We start from the raw sequence: 19380 nt of genomic DNA, 5'->3' as shown, positions 1-19380 counted from the left end.
TAGCCTACGAACTCATCATATTTACTTTCAAATTCAAAACCCTGAGTACTAAGATGCTCTTGATACCATAAAGCCATTTAAAACTGACATAGCTCTTCCATTAAAATATAAAATTTAAGGAAGACGAAAACAAAAAACTATACAAATGTGGATTTAAAATATAATCTAGACTGCCCTAGTAACTGCCGTAGCTCTGCCTTTTTCATGATATTTTCACTCTAAGAAATAGAGGGTTAGGAAAACATTCTATATAGCATGTGCAGAATGTTAAGGCTACCAAAAATAAAGTGAGAAGAATCAATTTCTTTCTCAAAAAATAAATATCCTCTATCTTCAAAAAACAAATATTCTCTAAGTGCTTTGTAGCAAAAATTTTTTGTGTTTCTGTGTAGGAGTCCTTGCAGCCTAGGGAGAAGTCTTCTTAGAAGCTAAGGTTAAAGGTCATACAAGTAGGTCAGATTACCCTCCACCTCGCAGGACAGCACATCTCATCCTCCCTAATAGCCCTGTTCACTGTAGTTACTGTGGAAAAGTCAAAACCTCCCGAGGAATATATTATCACCACGACTGTCAAAGCCAGAGTGACCTCAATATTTCCCATTTTGACCCAGGGCACAATCTATAGAATCCTGTACTGTCAAAAACTCCTGCTCTGTGATTAGAAAACTCCTTATGCTTTTTATCAGAACTTTCCATTTATCTTTAACAAAAATCTGCTCGATCCCACTTCACTCAGTCGTGTCCGACTCTTTTTGATCCCATGGACACCAGGCTCCTCTGTCTGTGGGATTTTCTAGGCAAGAGTACTGGAGTGGGTTGCCATTTCCTTCTCCAGGGAACTTCCTGACCCAGGGATCAAACCCAGGTCTCCCACATTGTAGACAGACGCTTTACTGTCTAAGCCACCAGGGAAGTCCTACTAACAACCTAATAAGGCTAATAAATACTCCTTCTCTTCTGAAGCTGAAGCAACCCTTGAACATGAACAATCCATCAGCAAGTCCTTCTGATTCTCCCTCCAAAGGCTACCACAGATCTACCCACTTCTCTTCATAGTCACCGCCACCCCTTTTGGAAGTTTTGATTGTCTCTGATTTAGACCTAATTGGTGTCCTCTCTTCTGCTGATGCTCCTTTCCACACCATTCCCCTTAACGTAGCAAAAGAAACTGCCATCCTCCTGCAAAAAACCATATACAGGCTTTCCTTTACATTTAAAGGAAAATCCAAACTTCCTTCTAAGACCTAAAGTGTCTCAAATTACGTATCCGCTATAAAAGGCCTCTTGATGAAAATGAAAGTGGAGAGTGAAAAAGTTGGCTTAAAGCTCAACATTCAGAAAACTAAGATCATGGCATCCGGTCCCATCACTTCATGGGAAATAGATGGGGAAACAGTGGAAACAGTGTCAGACTTTATTTTTCTGGGCTCCAAAGTCACTACAGATGGTGACTGCAGCCATGAAATTAAAAAACACTTGCTCCTTGGAAGAAAAGTTATGACCAACCTAGATAGCATATTCAAAAGCAGAGACATTACTTTGCCAACAAAGGTCCATCTAGTCAAGGCTATGGTTTTTCCTGTGGTCATGTATGGATGTGAGAGTTGGACTGTGAAGAAGGCTGAGTGCCGAAGAATTGATGCTCTTGAAGTGTGGTGTTGGAGAAGACTCTTGAGAGTCCCTTGGACTACAAGGAGATCCAACCAGTCCATTCTAAAGGAGATCAGCCCTGGGATTTCTTTGGAAGGAATGATGCTAAAGCTGAAACTCCAGTACTTTGGCCACCTCATGCGAAGAGCTGACTCCTTGGAAAAGACCCTGACGCTGGGAGGGATTGGGGGCAGGAGGAAAAGGGGATGACACAGGATGAGATGGCTGGATGGCATCACCAACTCGATGGACAAGAGTTTGAGTGAACTCCGGGAGTTGGTGATGGACAGGGAAGCCTGGCGTGCTGCGATTCACGGGGTCGCAAAGAGTCGGACACGACTGAGCGACTGATCTGAGCTGATCTATCCTTTCAGTTTCTGTTTTGCCATCTTCTACCCAGCTGAATAAATTCCAGGAGTGCTGGTCTTTAGTTTCCTGAACATTCTCTCTTCCTGGGGGCTTATCCTCTCTTTCATATGGCAAGATCCGTCTCTTCCATTAGGAACCAGCTAAATCTCATGCAGGTCTCATCCTTGCTATTCTCTATCTGAGCACTTAAAATAATTATTTATTTGTGTGTATCTGGTTTGTTTTTTTTTTAAGATCTCCCCAACTACAATGGAAGCTCCATGAGGGTTAGTACTGTGTCTCCTTGTTCACTATTTTATGTATTAATGGTGATATAAAACCATGAAGTGAAAATATGCCACTAAAAGATTTTTTTTAATTGTTTCAAACTGGAATTAGACAGCATGAGTGAGTGAGTGAAAGTCGCTCAATCGTGTCCTACCCTGAGACTCCATGGATTATATGGTCCATGGAACTCTCTAGGCCAGAATGCTGGAGTGGGGTGGGAGACCTGGGTCTGATCCCTGGGTTAGACAGCATGAGCAGTGCCAATTACATTGGGGAAGGAAAACTTAACGGGTCTATCTTCAACTGATAAAACAAGCAAGGGATCAGAGCAGCACATAATGCAGTAAGAAGTACTGGCCTAAAAGGAATGAGTTAGTGGGCAAGAAAGTGTTCGGGTGGTGTGTAACGAGAATTAGACACGTGGCTGGAACCTCTGTTATATACAGATATGAGTAAAATGGTAACAGATGCTTGATAAAGAAACAAACAAAAAAGGATGCGTTTCAACATTTATAGTAAAACTGATACAGCACTTTGCAGATATGGCTCTTTAGTTCTGGCACAGCACTGGTCAAAGCATAAAATATTTGTTGATTATGATAATTTCTGGAAGATAATTCCTTATAACCTAATAAACAAAATAATCATCTCATCTGCAGGCCATCTGCAGACATTCAAATTGCTTTATTATACAGAATCCTGTTTAAATGATTAATAATGTTCCTCATAATGGAATTTTACCAGCAGTCAGAGTCACTGATGCTGAAAGCCACAGATAGAGTAAGAAATAAAAAAATAAAAAAAGTAAAAATAACTGGTTTAATTTTACAAAAATCTAATCACAGGCAAAGAATAATAGAACTTGAAAATAAAACCACTGTGGTTAAGTTTACAGAATAGAATATAAGTATATTAACTTTTCAGAGAAGAGCTACAAAATATGAAAGTAGGAATAATTTAACTATAATAAACTAGACAGAAATCCCAAAGGATACTGACAAAAATCAAGAGTGAGAGACTGATAAGAAGTATATTCATTTCTTAACCTCCATACATAAGTCAATAGGCAGCATTACCTAGAATATTCATTCCTTAACCTCCATACATAAGTCAATAGGCAGCATTGACTAGAAAGTTTATAAATAAGAGATACAGATTTAAGCTTATAATTCTTAAGCTTCAAAAATTAAACAAGTGAATGTTTAAAAAGGCAGACTTTGCAGGCTTCCTCTGTCACAAAAATAATTTTTAAAGAAAGATAACGTTGTCCATTAAAAAAGGAAAGAAAATTTAAAAATGTTAAATGATTCAAAATAAAAATAAGCTGCAAAATAAAAATAACAACATCTGTTAAGCAGTACATAAAAATATTACCTGTTAAACATCTACAAGAAGGAAAATTATTATCAAATCAGGGGGGAAAGACTTCATTGTACACTATAAATAACAAATATCAGTAAAGTAAAAAAACATGTAACATCAACAAAAAATGGTAGGGGACATCACTCCAGAAAAACATGAACAATAAAATTCAACAGTCATTATACGCAAATGACCTAAAACTGAATGTTAGACACAAAATATAAACAAGGAAGGGCAAAGTATGATGCCAAAGAGTATCACTCACAGTAACATATAACCGTTGTGATTCTTCTCATCCTAGAAATCAATGCATCCAAACAAAAAGCAAAAATTAGGGAACGCGATGCTAAATCAAAAGTGGTGAGAGAATTGAATATACTCGTCTCTACCTATGATAGACTAAATCAAAAAAATTCATAATACAGAGTATCTGAACAAGAAATTTAGTAATTAATATGTTTGATCTATCATCATATATAAGACTCTATATACTATAGATCTAGAAAATATCTATTTTTAGAAGAATATTGTTAAAAATTAGATAATAGTGGGCTATAAAAATTTGTATAAATTTTCTCAAAAATAGAAATAGGGCATACTAATTCCAGTATCTAGCTTCTTTCAGTTAAAAAAAAAAATCAGAATTTTTTAAAGGAAAAAATCAAATCATTTCTACAAAATGCACAGGCCAAAACAAATTTTTAATCTAAAAGAATTCCTGGAAATAACAGTCAGTAAAATACTATCAAGATCCATGATACATAGCTCAATTTGCTCAAAGATTTACTTCTATTTCTAAGTAAAAAAAAGTTTAAAAATGTTTATTAAAATTCAAGTTTAGAAGTTAGAAAACAGAGAACAATGTAAAACTAAGGAAAGTACACAGGAGAAACTGGAAAGAAAAAATTTAAAATATTTATGAATTAGATAAATTAAAAATAGAAAAAATAATGTTGATAGCATTAAAAAGGAGAGCTTAGCAATGACAAAGGAAATAATAAAAGAAATAAAGTACATAAGATCTATAACTAGAAAAGAGAAATCACCATAAGTTAAGATGAAATTGATCTGAAAATAAATGAAGTGGCTCCTTTATTTCTTTTAAAGATAAACTCAAATTAGTAAAACTGACATTTCAAGAGATAGCACATAGATCATCCCACTTTCTGCTCACAGGCACATTCTCAGTCCTTTACCAGCTAGAACCTGATCTCTGCAAACTGTATTTCCCAGGCATCCTCCTGCTAACTGGCTTTTGGTTTTGTTGTGCAAATGGAGGTCCTGGCACAAGACACAGAGGCGGGAAGAAGGGAGAAACCTGGATGTATACCTCTCTCCGCTCAGATTTCTTCCTCTGTCTGTCTCTCTTGCTGACTGTAATGAGCCTTCCTCAGCCCTTTGGGGCTTCCAGACGGCAGAGGCTCCGAATCTCTGAATTGCCTCACCTTCCTCTGTTCGCTCCTAGACCTTCAAAAACCTTTGAACATATTTCCCCCAATTAAACCCTATTTATTGAAGTACCTGGTATAAGTTTTGTTTTCCTGACTGAATCCTAACTTTTACAGATAGAAAATTCAAAGAGGCCAATAACCATGTAATACATGGTTATTATTAGCCAATTATCAATAAAATACCTCTAAAAAAGTATGGGGCTTCTCTCATAGCTCAGCTGGTAAAAAATCCACCTGCAATTTAGGAGACCCTGGTTCGATTCCTGGGTCAGGAAGATCTGCTGGAGAAGGGATAGGCTACCGACTCCAGTATTCTCAGGCTTCCCTTGTGGCTCAGCTGGTAAAGAATCTGCCTGCAATGTGGGAGACCTGGGTTCAATCCCTGAGTTGGAAAGATCCCCTGGAGAAGGGAAAGGCTATCCACTCCAATATTATGGCCGTGCTCATTTAACTTCTATGCAGAGTACATCATGCGAAATGCTGGGCTGGATGAATTATGAGTTGGAATCAAGATGGCCAAGAGAAATATCAATAACCTCAGAGATACAGAGATACCACTCTAATGGCAGAAAGAAAAGAGGAACTAAAGAGGCTCTTGATGAGGGTGAAAGAGGAGAGTGAAAGAGCTAGTTTAAAATTCAACATTCAAAAAGTAAGATCATGGCATCTGGTCCCATCACTCCATGGCAAATAGAAGGGGAAAAAGAGGAAGCAGTGACAGATTTTATTTTCTCGGGCTCCAAAAACACGGGCGATGGTGGCTGCAGCTGTGAGATTAAAAGATGCTCGCTTCCTGGAAGGAAAGCCATGACAAACCTAGACGGCGTTATAAAAAGCAGACACATCACTTTGCTGACAAAGGTCCATCTAGTCAAAGCTATAGTTTTACCAGTAGTCATATATGGATGTGAGAAAGAAGAAAGACAGCGCTAAGTCGTGTCCAGCTCTTTGCGATCCCATGGCTCCTCTGTACATGGGATTCTCTGGGCAAGAATCCTGGAACGGGTTGTCATTTCCTTCCCCTGGGGATCTTCCCAACCCAGGAATTGAACCCAGGTCTCTCGCATTACAGGCGTATGCTTTACCGACTGACCTACAAAGGAAGCCCCAAAGAAAGCTGAGCATTGAAGAATTGATGCTTTTGAACTGTGGTGTTAGAGAAGACTCTCAAGAGTCCCTTGGACTGCAAGGAGATCAAACCAGTCAATCCTAAAGGAAATCAGCACTAAATATTCATTGGAAGGACTGATGCTGAAGATGAAGCTCCAATACTTTGGCCACTGATACGAAGAGCTGACTCACTGGAAGACCCTGATGCTGGGAAAGATTGAAGGCAGGAGGAGAAGGGGACAACAGAGGATGAGATGGTTGGATAGCATCACCGACTCAATGGACATGAGTTTTAGCAAGCTCCAGGTGTTGGTGATGGACAGGGAGGCCTGATGTGCTGTAGTTCATGCAGTCACAGAGTCAGACACGACTGAGCAACTGAACTGACTGATCTTATAATCAGTTTTGGAAATTTCAAAAATGAGTATTTAATAGTGAAATATAGAAGTATTCCCACATAAGTCAAATGCAAACCAGGCTGTTTAATATCAACAATGCTATTTAACACTGTTTCTCAGTTCAGTTCAGTTCAGTCGCTCAGTTGTGTCTGACTCTTTGTGACCCCATGAATCGCAGCACGCCAGGCCTCCCTGTCCATCACCAACTCCCAGAGGTTACTCAAACTCACGTCCATCGAGTCAGTGATACCATCCAGCCATCTCATCCTCTGTCGTCCCCTTCTCCTCCTGCCCCCAATCCCTCCCAGCATCAGGGTCTTTTCCAATGAGTCAAGTCTTCACATGAGGTGGCCAAAGTATTAGAGTTTCAGCTTTAGCATCAGTCCTTCCAAAGAACACCCATGACCGATCTCCTTTAGGATGGACTGGTTGGATCTCCTTGTAGTCCAAGGGACTCTCAAGAGTCTTCTCCAACACCACAGTTCAAAAGCATCAATTCTTCGGCACTCAGCCTTCTTCACAGTCCAACTCTCACATCCATACATGACCACTGGAAAAAACATAGCCTTAACTAGACGAACCTTTGTTGGCAAAGTAACATCTCTACTTTTTAATATGCTATCTAGGTTGGTCATAACTTTTCTTCCAAGGAGTAAGTGTCTTTTAATTTCATGGCTGCAATCACCATCTGCAGTGATTTTGGAGCCCAAAAAAATAAAGTCTGACACTGTTTCCACTGTTTCCCCATCTATTTCCCATGAAGTGATGAGACCAGATGCCATGATCTTAGTTTTCTGAATGTTGAGCTTTAAGCCAACTTTTTCACTCTCCTCTTTTACTTTCATCAAGAGGCTTTTTAGTTCCTCTTCACTTTGTTACAAGGCCTTAAATGAAGCACTGAACAGCGCTAAGCATTTACCTAATGTTAGATGTTAAAATATTAACAACTTTCACCTACAGAATATGTTAAAAAAAAATTTTTTTTAATGGATAACCCAACCAGAAGCTGACTGTGACTCATATCATGAGCAACTTATTGCAAAATCCAGGCTCAAATTGAAAAAAGTAGCGAAAACCACTGGCCATTCAGGTATGACCTAAATCAAATCCCTTATGATGATAAAGTGGATATGACAAATGGCTTCAACGGATTAGATCAGGTAGACAGTGCCTGAAGAACTATGGACAGAGGTTCACAACATTGCACAGGGGGCCGTGATCAAAACTCCAAAAGAAAAATAAATGCAAGAAGACAAAGTGGTTGTCTGAGGAAGCCTTACAAATAGCTGAGAAAAGAAGAAACAGGAAAGAGAAACATATATGCAACTGGACACAGAGTTCCAGAGAACAGCAAGGAGAGACGAGAAAGTGTACTTAAGCGAACAACGCAAAGAAAGAGGAATGCAACAGAATGGGAAAGACTAGAGATCTCTTCAAGAAAACTGGGGATACCAAGGACTATCTCATGCAAAGATGGGCACAATAAAGGGCAGAAATGGCAAAGACCTAAGAGAAGTTGAAGATATCAGGAAGAGGTGGCAAGACTACAAAGAAGAACTATACAAAAAAGGACTTAATGCCCCAGATAACGATGATGGTGTACTCACTCACCTGGAGCCATATATCCTGGAATGTGAAGTCAAGTGGGTCTTAGGAAGCATCACTACAAACAAAGCTAGTGTAGCTGATGGAATTCCAGTTGAGCTATTTCAAATCCTGAAAGATGATGCTGTGAAAGTGCTGCACTCAATATGTCAGCAAATTTGAAAAACTCAGCAGTGGCCACAGAACTGGAAAGGTCAGTTTGCACTCCATCCCAAAGAAAGGCAACGCCAAAGAATGTTCAAACTACAGTACAATTGCATTCATTTCACATGCTAGCAAGATTATGCTCAAAATCCTTCAAGCTAGGCTTTAACAGTATGTGAACTGAGAACTAAGCTAGGTGGAGAAAGGGAGAGGAACTGGATATCAAATTGCCAACACCCACTGGATCACAGAAAAAGCAAGGGAATTCCAAAAACATCTACTTCTGCTTAATTAACTACGCTAAAGTCTTTGACTCTGTGGATCAAAATAAACTGTGGAAAATTCTTAAAGAGATGGGAATACCAGGCCACCTTACCTGTCTCCTGAGAAACCTGTATGCAGGTCATGAAGCACCAGTTAGAACTGGACATGGAACAATGGACTGGTTCAAAATAGGGAAAGGAGTACATCAAGGCTGTATATTGTCACCCTGCTGATTTAATTTATATGCAGAGTACACCATGTGAAATGCCAGGCTGGATGAAGCACAAACTGGAATCAAGATTGCCGGGAGAAATATCAACAACCTCAGCAGATGATACCACTCTGATGACAGAAAGTGAAGAGGAATTAAAACGTCTTGATGAGGGTAAAAGAGGAGCATGAAAAGGCTGGCATAAAACATAGCATTGAAAAAACCAAGATCAAGGCAGCCCATCCCATTATTTCATGGCAAACAGATGGGGAAACAATGGAAACCATGACAGATTTTATTTTCTTGGGCTCAAAAATCACTGCGGACAGTGACTGCAGCGTTGAAATTAAAATATGCTTGCTCCTTGAAGGAAAGCTATGACAAACCTACACAGTGTATTAAAAAGCAGAAACATCACTTTTCCAACAAAGGTCCATATAGTCAAAGCGGGAGGAGAAGGGGACGACAGAGGATGAGATGGTTGGATGGCATCACCGACTCAGTGGACATGAGTTTGGGTGAACTCCGGGAGTTGGTGATGGACAGGGAGGCCTTGTGTGCTGCAGTCCATGGAGTCACAAAGGGTTGGACACGACTGAGCAACTGAACTGAACTGAACTAAACTGATGGTGTTTCCAGTAGTCATGTATGGATGTGAGAATAAGACTGTAAAGAAGGCTAAGCACTGAAGAATTGATGCTTTTGAACTGTGGTGTTGGAGAAGATCCTTGTGAGTCCCCTGGCCAGCAAGGAGATCCAATCAGTCCATCATAAAGGAAATCAACCTTGAATATTCACTGGAAGGACTTATGCTGGAGCTGAAGCTCCAATACTTTGGCCACCTGATTTGAAGAACTGACTCACTGGAAAAGACCCTGATGCTGGGAAAGACTGAGGGCAGGAGGAGAAGGAGACGACAGAGGATGAGATGTTTGCATGGTATCACCGACTCAATGGACCTGAGTTTGAGCAAACCGCAGGAGATAGTGAAGGACCCTGTCCAGCCCCGTGTGCTGCAGTCCTTGGGTCACAAAGAATCAAACACGACTTAGTGTAGGAACAACAACAATCAGAACCATATCGGAGTCAGCAGTCTTGGGACATTCAAACGTTTTATAATGACTGCAATAATTTTCATAAACTGATTACACATATGAAACCATCAACTGTGTAATTTATTTTGATGAGTTTCTGGATATCTTTTTTTCTTACAGCATTTAAAGTTTCTTTCCCTGTAAACAGAGCAGGTATTGACTAGTCTCCTTCTCTTCATGGTTTATATCCCAGTATCCAGAAATGTCTACAGATATGATCTCATCTGATGGATATTTTTAAAGAACCAAAGGACTGAGTTTACTTAATGAGTCAGCAAGAAATGGGTCATCTGAGTTAAATACATCCTTTAACATCAGGGGAATTTCAGCTTCTCTCTTTAATAGGTGGTGGTTTAGTCACTAAGTCATGTTCAACTCTTGAGACCCCATGGACTGTAGCCTGCCAGGTTTCTCTCTCCATGGGACTCTCCAGGAAAGAATCCTGGAGTGGGTTACCGTTTCCTTCTCCAGGGGATCTTCCTGACCCAGGGATTGAACCTGGGTCTCCTGCATTGCAGGCAGATTCTTTACTGACTGAGCTACAAAGGGAACCCCACCTTTATAACAACGGAAGGGCTGAAACTTTGAAGACCCTGTTACTCAAGTAGTATAAATTCTAAGATTATCAAACACTTAACATAATAAAAACAAATCCTGAATAAAAACACTAGGTAGGCAAAACAATTATCAAACACTTTAAAATAAAATAGAATCAAAATAATCAACACAATCAAAGTCAGTATCTGGGTTCTAAAGACTGGTCCCAAATATGCTGACCCACGTCAGCTCACTCGTCTCCGCAGTAAGGAAACCACAGCGCTACTAGGATACTGCTACTACCACTGAAAAAGAGCAAGTCTAGACATCTAAGCAGGGGCTACCTGAGTCCAGTGATCACGACTCCGAGCTCCCATCGCAGAGGGCAGGGTTCAGGGAACTAGGAACTGATGGAACTAAGACCCCGCCTGCCACTGGCACAGCTTTAAAAAAGTGTCTAAGCACAGATGCAGGCTACAAAGGACACCGCATTACCTTTTCTTTCTAATACTTCGTCCAGTTTCTAGACTCAGCGCCCCTCAATTGCTTTTGTTCTTCTTGGACTTAAAGGTCACTCTCGTTGTTCTTCTGAGGAACAGAGATAACTAGCTGGCCAGAGTCACCTTGTCCTTCAGAAGCAAATTGCATCAGCTCAGCAGTCTGTCCTACCAAAAGTTAGGGGCTGGATTCCAGATCCCCGCAGTCCCTTCCAGCTCCAACACCCAGGGACCGTTCTCTGCTCAGCTACCTCCCTCGTCAACCTTACAAACTCCCTGCGGCTCACACCCACAGGACTCCTTTGCTGACCCAGCTCTAGCGGGTCCTTGTTAACACAGGGATGGCCTGTTGGGAAGTTTTAGAGAAAGCAGTAAGTTACAGTGCGGAGATGCGTGCCTACGCCCCTGCAGTTTCTGTGTTAACATTCCTGTCCTCCGCCCTGCTGCACCCCACGCCCATTCCCCGTTCCCCGGCCATGGCCCAGGGGTAGTTCTGTCCTTCCCTAGTTCCTGCATCCTCAAAGTTTCCTCGAATGGCTTTCAGTTCAAAATATTTTATGAAAACAACTCTTTACTTCCTCAGTCCAACCAGTTCTTCCAGCTACTGCTCAATCTAATCTTGTTTAAAACCCCTGAAATAGAGGGGTTAAAGAAAAAATTAAAACTCTGCATTAGTTCCCAGGTGGCATGAATCAGGCTGTATACTTAGGATACTCCCTTTCTCCGAAGCTCTATCGAATAAATGCTGTTTTCTTTTCTTGCATTCTCTGTAATAAAGACCCAAGCGGTGAGTTTTATGTTCTCCATTACTTCTCCCCAACTCCACCCCTATTAAAGCTGACCTTGCTTGTCTAGACAGCCTTTTCCTCCTCCTCTTTAACATTATCTACCTGTAATATATCCATAGATTGTCTCTTACTTACCCCTTGTATCAATAATCTGAAACACATATCTTCATCTTATAAGTGGTATCAGAGAGATTAAGTAATCTTAATTACTTAAGATCATACAGCTAACGAATGGAGGAGTTCAACTTCAACCCAAACCCACCTCTTAGTGAGCTGGACCTAACACAACCTCAGATGTCTGGAGGACACAGGAGGGTTGGACCCTAACGACTCTGGCATCAAAGTAATAAAAATTACTTTGAGAATAACTACCTACGATAAACTGATGAGAGGACCTTACAAACTGGTTACATATTACATTAATCTGTATTTAGCACTTTATCATGAAATTACAAGCTTAAGAGCCAGAGGGAAAAGCCATTGACTCCCTGCAGACCACCTGCCTTGCAGCATGAGTCACAAACAGCTAAAGTGAAGACGTCCTCACAGGCCAAGATCAGTGAGTCATTCTTGGTGTGACACACTCTGTTAGAAGAAACGAAGATGGAAACAGAAGAGGACTCTCACTGCATTTAAGTTTCTAACGAACCTATTTAAGAGTAATGAGCCACACTTCAAATCTCCCTAAGCAAAATCATTAAGAAATCATTATTTTACCTAACCAACCCCAGTACCACACTGAATAATTAGAAAAGCACCAGTTTAAGATGGACACACTCGTAGTATACATTTCTTTATGCTCCAGGAAAACAAAATGACTGGTTTGGGACTTTCAATTTCTAGAACATTTTTCAGAATATCGATTCATGTATTAAAGAACACTAATATTATCTCATAAAATACTGTTTTTTACATGCATGCATGCTAAGTTGCTTCAGTCGTGTCCAACTTTTTGTGACTCTATCGATCACAGCTCACCAGGCTCCTCTGTCCATGGGATTCTCCAGGCAAGAATCCTGGGGTGGGTTGCTATGCCCTCCTCCAGGGGATCTTCCCAACCCAGGGATTGAACCAGAGTCATAATAGACTATTATGTCTCCTGAACTGACAGGCAGGTTCTTTACCACTAGCACCACTTGGGAAATGCATTATTTCAAAAGATTTTCTGAATTTCTAAATGTTATTATTTTATATTTATATTTCGTCACATTGTTTTGTGATCAAAAATAATTCCTAGAAATATATGCATCTCTTATTTCACAGTAAAAAAGACAAGTAATGATTCAATTTACACAAATTTTAATCTCTTGTACATCCCCTCCCCTCCCAAAAGGAGACCAGTTGCATACATTAGATATCATCCCAGCTTTCTAAATCAATGAGCATAACTCCTAAAATGTCCATTTCCCTCTTAGGAAGCCAACAGAGGTAAACATTATTGGTGATACTAGAATGAATGCACAATATAAAAAAGTAAACACTGTGCTCAATGTTTTGAAAACAGAAAACTACGTATAGGGAAATTTTTTCTGTCTTTTAGAAAAGCACCTTTAGAAAAGCATGCTTGAACTAACAGATACGTGGTGAGATAAATGAGTATCTCAAACAGGTAGTAATTCAAGTGTTTTGAGTTCGTTATACCAAAAAACACTTATTCTGGGACATTGAGTCAAAGAACAAACTACTACGAGAGCTATAATTACAGTAAAGCATTGAAAATAATCAACAGTGACTCAAGCTTGAAAAATACCTAAATAACGGTTGTCGTAAATAGCTTTTCTCTACAAACTGTATCTTCCAACTACTTGCTTGCCTTCTTCTTGGTTGAACACTTTTAAATACAACATAAAAATACATAAAGAGGAAAGTACAGTTTCTGTGCACAATAATTCAAAACAAATGTTTCTCTGAAACAACACTTTTTGTTCAGAGTTTGCCCATTACAAAATAAGGATGTTTCTGAAATCTCTGAATTCTTGTGTGATACAGAAATTTAGAAGACAAGCCATTAAATTTCCCTAAAACTGAGCTTTTCAAAGACTGAACTGCAAGTGCAAGGGAAACCTTAGGCAGTTTCCATTCTGAAGAGCCTACCTTTCTGCATTTTTTTTTAAGTTTCCCAGTTTTCCCAGGCCAGTTCTACAATAAGCTCTACAGTAAGAATCATGCAGCAGCCTTTTAAAAATACCAATTCTTGAATCCCATGACCAGAGACTCTGATTTAATAGGTTTGGAATGGGGTCTCACGTCAGTATTTTAAAGCTCTCCAAGTAACTCTAATGTGTAAGTTCTGCTATAACAAAACATTTGTGTCTCTAAATCACTGTGACATGCAAAATCACACAGTAAAAACCAAAGACCTTATGGGAAACCAGTGTTAAAGGTACAATGCTCAAAAGCGTCTTCAGGGATATTAATTGACTATAACTTTTTTAAGATTAAAGAAAACAAAGATAGAACAATAAAAACTTTACATGATCTTGCTTGCACTAAATAAGTGAGATGTAAAGTCGGTACTCCATATAGCGGGTTCCACATCCCCAGATTCAATCAACCTCAGATCAAAAATACTCCAAAAAAAAATTCCACAAAGTCCCAAAAAGCAAAACTTCAATGTACTGTACACCAGCAATTGTTTAAACAGCATTTATATTACATTAGGTATTAGAAGTAATCTGGAGATGATTTAAAGTAAACAGGAGGATACACAGTAGGTTATATACAAACACTATACCATTTGATAAAAGAACTCGGGTATCCTTGGATTTTGGTCTCCTCAAGAGTGGCTGTGCTGTGTGCTTAGTCATGTCCCACTCTTTGTAACCCCATGGACTGTAGCCCACCAGGCTTCTCTGTCCACAGGAATTCTCCAGGCCAGAATACTGGAGTGGGTAGCTTATCCCTTCTCCAGGGGATCTTCCCAACCCAGGGATTGAACCCAGGTCTCCCACGTTACAGGCAGATTATTTACCATCTGAGCCACCAGGGAAGCCCAAGAACACTGCAGTGGGTAGCCTATCCCTTCTCCGGGGGATCTTCCCAATCCAGGAATCAAACTGGGTCTCCAGCATTGCAGACGGATTCTTTACCAGCTGAGCTACCAGGGAAGCTCCAACGTTGAGGGTGACGTGACATTACCTTGAAAAGAAGCTTGTTCATCAAAGCAGGTGTCACAAGGGTTGCAGCTTGTCAGTTATCATAAAGTGATAGAAAGAGCTATCTGATTTGACAGAAAGTTGCAGTATCACATGTAAGTGGATATTCCTCATAACGCAAGGGGTAAACAAGGTAGCCTGTAGATGAGGGAAGCGAGTGTGTGTGTGTGTGCGCGCGTGCGTGCGTGTGCGCGTGTGCGCGCGTGTGCGCGCACGCGCGCACGCGCGCACGTGTGTTTTATATATTCCTAAGCAGATCAGTTCAGAGATGCAGTTTGCAGCAGTCTTCCAGGTTTGTGCATAAGCAACTGTAAACCCATTATGCTCTAATTGCTCCCTGATATGTCCACTGCACAGGAACAAATTCATGTTCTTAAATCCAGTGTTACAGCAGAACTGACTCTACACTTAGGCTTAAGACTTACTGCCTTAAGATACAAAGGAAGTTGGAACTCTAGTTATGTAAGTTACTTGAATTCTTGAACAACTTGCAGGTTGAGGGCACCAACCCACCACCTATTTCCACGCAGAAAACGTCCATGTAACTTTACAGTCGGCCCTCACCATGTGAGCTCCAAATCCTCAGATGTAACCGACCTTGGAGAGTGCAGCGCTGTAGCAGGCATCTGCTCCTAAGTGTGACTGTGAGTAATAAGGCTGGCTTATTACCAGCCCCTCGAAGAGCATCTTTAATTACTTCTAACGCCCACACAGTACATGGAACATTGTCAATATTTCAAGCCATTTCATGTTTAAAAGGTAAGCTTAATATCTCCCTTCAAATATGTTATGTTATTTGGTAATTAATCTGTATCGCTATACTATTTCACAAGAAAGTTGACTATATTCTACAGATATACTTTGATTTTTACTTATTTTTTCAGCTTTATTGAGACATTAGTAACCTATAACATACGCAACTTTGAGGTAGAAAACATGATAATTAGTCACACACACATATTGTAAATTGATTACCACAATAAGGTCAGTTAAATACTTCTATCCTCTTACGTAATTACTTTTTTTCCTGCAGTGATAATTTAAGATCGACTCTTTTAACAACTTTCAAGCAATACAACACTGTTAATTACAGTCACCACGCTATACATATCCTAGAGCTGGAAGTTTACAATCTTTGATCAACATCTGCTCATTTCTTCTATACCCACCCCAGCTCATCGCAACTACTGTTCTGTTCTCTATTTCCATGGGTTTGGGTTTTAGTTTTCACATGTAACTGAGAACATGTATTATTTGTCTTTGACTTATTTCACCTAGTGTAATGACCTCAAGAAATACGTTGTCACAAAAGGCCGGATTTCCCTCTTTTCTGTGACTGAATAGTACTATATCGTGTACGTATGGGACATATACCATATTCTCGTCATCCACTCGTCCACTGATGGAAGCTGAAGTTACTCCCGTATCTTGGCTGTCATAAACAGCGCAATGAGCCTGAGGGCACACGTATCTCTCCTAGACAGTGATTTCATTTCTCGCAGACATACACTCAGACATGGAACTGCTGGATTATACGGTTCTATTTTAATTTTCTGAGGAACCTACACACTGTTCTCCAAAGTAAGAGCACCACTTTACGACTTCTGTACGTCTTCTTTAGAAAAATGTTTATTCAAATACTGTGCCCATTGCTTAGATGGATTGTTTGATTATCTGCTTTTGAGTTTTAAGTTCCTTTTTTTTTTTTTTGCTGGTTTATAACATTATATAAGTTTCATGTATACAATATTCTGGGCTTCCCTTGTGGCTTAGTTGGTAAAGAATCCACCTGCAATGCGGGAGACCTGGGTTCGATTCCTGGGTTAGGAAGATCACCTGGAGAAGGGATGGGCTACCCACTGCAGTATTCTGGCCTGGAGAATTCCATGGACTCTACAGTCCATGGGGTCGCAAGGGGTCGGACACAACTGAGCGACTTTCACTTTCACTTCATACAATATTCTATTTCTATATTCTCTGCAGTGTGCTCACCAACAAAGGTTTGCTTTCCGTCTGTCACCATACAGTCACCGCCCTTCACCCAGGTCAACCTCGTCCCAGCCCCTTCCCTCCGATAACCACTACTCTCTTCTCTGTATTTATGTGTTAGCTTTTGTTACATTTAGTTTCCTCATTTACTTGGGGTTTTTCTTTTTTTTTTTTTTTTGAAGTATTCCATTTAAGAGTAAAATCATTTATTTTTCTTCAACTGACTTATTTCACTTGCTGTTGAGTTGTATGAGTACTTCATATATTTTGGATATTAGTCTCTCAACAGATACATGATTTGCAAACATCTTCTCCCAGTTGGTAGCCTCTCTTTTCATTTTGCTGATGGGGACAGAAAGTGTTTAATTTGATATAGTCTCATGTGGGTTTTGTTGTTGATTTGGTTTTTTGAAAGATATTGCTATGACTAATAAAAAGGATACTATGTCTTCTACAAATTTTACAGTTTCAGGTCTTATATTCAAGTCTTTAATAGAGTTTGAGTTGATTCTTTTATACAACATAGGACAGTGACCTAGTTTCATTCTTTTGCATGTGACTATCCATTTTCCCAACACAATTTATTGAGAATATTCTTTCTGCATTGTATGTTCTTTGCTCTTCTGTCATAAATTAATTATATATACATATTTGTGTGGATTTCTGGGCTCACAATTCTTTTCACTGGTCTACGTGTCCAATTTTCTGCCAATACAATGCTGTTTTAATTATAATAGATTTGTGATACAACTTGAAGTCAGGGAGTGTGATGCCTCCAGTTTTGCCCTCTCTTCTCAGGATTATTCTAGTTATTCAGGGTGGTCTTTTTGGTTCCATACAAATTATAAGATTTTTGTTCTATTTCTGTGAAAAACATCCTTGGGATTTTGATTTGTTGTTGTTGTTTAGTTGCTAAGCCAAGTCCAACTCCCTTGTGACCCCATGGAGTGGAGCCCACCAGCCGCCTCTGTTTGTGGGATTTCCAGGCCAGAATCCTGGAGTAGATTGCCATTTCCTTCTCCAAGGGCTCTTCCCAGTCAGGGGTTGAGCCCACATCTCCTGCACCAGCAGGTAGGTTCTCTACCACTGAGCCACCAGGGAAGCCCCGGGATGTTCACAGGTATTACACTGAATCCACACATCATTTTATGTAATAGGAACATTTTAACAGCCTTAATTTTTCCACTCCATGAGCACAGAATATCTTTCCATTTCTTTGTGTCATCTTTAATTTTTTCCCATAACATCTTACAGTTTTCAGTGTACATGTCTTTCACATCCTACAATAAATTTACTCCTCAGTATTCTGTTTGTTTCAATTGTAAATGGGACTCTTAACTTATCCTGTGAGTTAGTTGTTAGCATATAGGAACACACAAAAAAAATTTGTTTTACATTGACTTTGTACCCAGAAACTTTATTGTATTCATTAATTATTTCTAACAGGTTTTTCTAATGGAGTCTTTAGGGTTTTCTATACATAACACCACGGGATTCACAAATGGTGATGGATTTACTTCTTCCTTTCTAATTTGGATGCTTTTTATTTCTTGTTCTTGACTGATGGCTGTGGTTTGGACTTCCAATACTTTGTTGAATAAAAGTGTGAGAGTGGACATCATCATCTTGTTCCTGATCTTAGAGATCTTTTTCACCTTGGAGTATAAGCTGTGCATTTGTCATGAAAGTGAAAGTCACACAGTCGTGTCCAACTCTTTGCAACCCCATAGAATTCTCTAGGCCAGAATACTGGAGTAGGTAGCCTTTCCCATCTCCAGGGATGGAACCCAGGTCTCCCATAGTGCAGGCAGATTCTTTACCAGACTTTGTTTTTTGGAATTTTTTTTATCACTGTCTCAATCTTCTTCCTGTTGATCTGTTCATGCAGATTTGCTTTTTCTCTGTGATTCACCCTTGGAAGGTTGTATGGTGTGACTGAAAAAACTGTGCACTGCTTCCAGGTGTCCAATCTGTTGGTGGATAGCAGTTCATAAAATCCTCTTACACTCCATTGTATTTCCGTGGCACCCACTGCCATTTCTCTTCTTTCATTTCCAACTTTTACTACCAGAGTTTTCTCTTTTTTCCTACTGAGTCTAGCCAAAGGGTTGTCAATACTGAGTACTGCCATCATTTGTTTTCTGGTTGTTCTGTATCTCCACTGTTTCTTTTTCCTTGTTTTTCTGTCTGCCATTTTACTTTGGTGATTTTCCATGAGATTTTTCTGTTTCCTTTTTAAAATAAAAAAAATTCTTTTTCTCATGTCTCTGCTCTAAATTTGTTTTGTGTTTACCACGAGGTTTGCATGAAATATCTCACAGATAAAATAGTTCTTTTTTCTGCTGGACAGTTTTCATTTGCTTACATGGGTTGCTTCCTTTCCTTCTTCCACTTTTGTATTTGATTGTCTCAAATTATCTGTTTTATATTGTGTTTATCACCAAGTTGAAGTAGCCATAGTTTTATTTTGTTTTATTTCTTACTGTTCC

General features: G+C 39.7%; 1 protein-coding gene across 2 annotated transcripts in view; it reads right to left on the bottom strand.

Annotated features, from left to right (window-relative positions):
• The window catches only part of FER (FER tyrosine kinase), a 467773-nt gene that overhangs the window by 386459 nt on the left and 61934 nt on the right, over positions 1–19380 (bottom strand). The gene's annotated exons all lie outside the window — the stretch shown is intronic.

Source organism: Bos javanicus, chromosome 7 (genome assembly GCF_032452875.1).
Source record: "Bos javanicus breed banteng chromosome 7, ARS-OSU_banteng_1.0, whole genome shotgun sequence".
NCBI lineage: Eukaryota > Metazoa > Chordata > Mammalia > Artiodactyla > Bovidae > Bos > Bos javanicus.
The sequence above is the reverse complement of the archived record's forward strand: the minus strand, read 5'-3'. Positions and strand labels throughout refer to the sequence as shown.